The sequence below is a fragment of the Staurois parvus genome, unplaced genomic scaffold (genome assembly GCF_062004578.1).
Source record: "Staurois parvus isolate SC_StPar_1 unplaced genomic scaffold, SC_StPar_1.0 ptg001925l, whole genome shotgun sequence".
NCBI lineage: Eukaryota > Metazoa > Chordata > Amphibia > Anura > Ranidae > Staurois > Staurois parvus.
In genome coordinates this window covers 90038-92007 of record NW_028319721.1, presented here as the reverse complement: position 1 = coordinate 92007, position 1970 = coordinate 90038, and positions in this window count along the sequence as shown.

The following is a 1970-nucleotide window of genomic DNA, read 5'->3' as shown; positions in this document are numbered from 1 at the left end:
CTCCCAGTAACCCCCCCCCCCCCCTCCACACTCTCTTCTCCCAGTAACCCCCCCCACACTCTCTTCTCCTAGTAACCCCCCCTCCACACTCTCTTCTCCCAGTATCCCCCCCCCCTTCCACACTCTTCTCCCAGTATCCCCCCCCCTCCTTCCACACTCTTCTCCCAGTATCCCCCCCCCTTCCACACTCTTCTCCCAGTATCCCCCCCTTCCACACTCTCTTCTCCCAGTATCCCCCCCCTTCCACACTCTCTTCTCCCAGTACCCCCCCCTTCCTCCACACTCACTTCTCCCAGTACCCCCCCCCTTCCTCCACACTCACTTCTCCCAGTACCCCCCCCCTTCCTCCATACTCTTCTCCCAGTATCCCCCCTTCCTCCATACTCTTCTCCCAGTATCCCCCCTTCCACACTCTCTTCTCCCAGTATCCCCCCCCTTCCACACTCTCTTCTCCCAATATCCCCCCACCCCCTTCCACACTCTCTTCTCCCAATATCCCCCCACCCCCTTCCACACTCTCTTCTCCCAATATCCCCCCACCCCCTTCCACACTCTCTTCTCCCAGTATCCCCCCCCCCTTCCACTCTCTTCTCCCAGTATCCCCCCCCCCCTTCCACACTCTTCTCCCAGTACCCCCCCCCTTCCACACTCTTCTCCCAGTACCCCCCCCCTCCACACTCTTCTCCCAGTATCCCCCCCTTCCACACTCTTCTCCCAGTATCCCCCCCCCTTCCACACTCCACTCTTCTCCCAGTATCCCCCCCCTTCCACACTCCACTCTTCTCCCAGTATCCCCCCCCCTTCCACACTCTTCTCTCAGTATCCCCCACCTTCCACACTCTTCTCCCAGTATCCCCCCCCCCTTCCACACTCTTCTCCCAGTATCTCCCCCCCCCTTCCACACTCTCTTCTCCCAGTATCCCCCCCTTCCACACTCTCTTCTCCCAGTATCCCCCCCTTCCACACTCTCTTCTCCCAGTATCCCCCCCTTCCACACTCTCTTCTCCCAGTATCCCCCCCCTTCCACACTCTCTTCTCCCAGTATCCCCCCCCCTTCCACACTCTCTTCTCCCAGTATCCCCCCCCCCTTCCACACTCTCTTCTCCCAGTATCCCCCCCCCCTTCCACACTCTCTTCTCCCAGTATCCCCCCCCCCTTCCACACTCTCTTCTCCCAGTATCCCCCCCCCCTTCCACACTCTCTTCTCCCAGTATCCCCCCCCCCTTCCACACTCTCTTCTCCCAGTATCCCCCCCCCCCCTTCCACACTCTCTTCTCCCAGTATCCCCCCCCCTTCCACACTCTCTTCTCCCAGTATCCCCCCCCCTTCCACACTCTCTTCTCCCAGTATCACCCCCCCTTCCACACTCTTCTCCCAGTATCCCCCCCCCTTCCACACTCTTCTCCCAGTATCCCCCCCTTCCACACTCTCTTCTCCCAGTATCCCCCCCCCTTCCACACTCTTCTCTCAGTATCCCCCCCCCCTTCCACACACTCTTCTCCCAGTATCCCCCCCCCCTTCCACACACTCTTCTCCCAGTATCCCCCTTCCTCCACACTCTTCTCCCAGTATCCCCCCCCCCTTCCACACACTCTTCTCCCAGTATCCCCCCTTCCACACTCTCTCCTCCCAGTATCCCCCCTTCCACGCTTGGTACTCCCAGTGTAATCCTCACCCTCAGGGCCTCCAGTCGATGCTCCTGGGTGGAGCCGGGCTCCATGATGATGGTGACGGCCCTCACTAGCTGCTCACATAAACCCTGCACTTGCTCCGCCATCTTCCCGGGGTCTTCTCACCGACAATCCAACGAGAAGATCGATTAGCCGCGCATGTGCTAAACCGGCATGGGATACACCGAGCATGCGCACTGTGGAACCTCCCGCGCCTGCGCACAGACACGCTACAACTGGGAGATCGTACGCATGAGCAGACTCCTCCTTCACGCCGGGCTCAGTGCTGTCTCCGCCCAT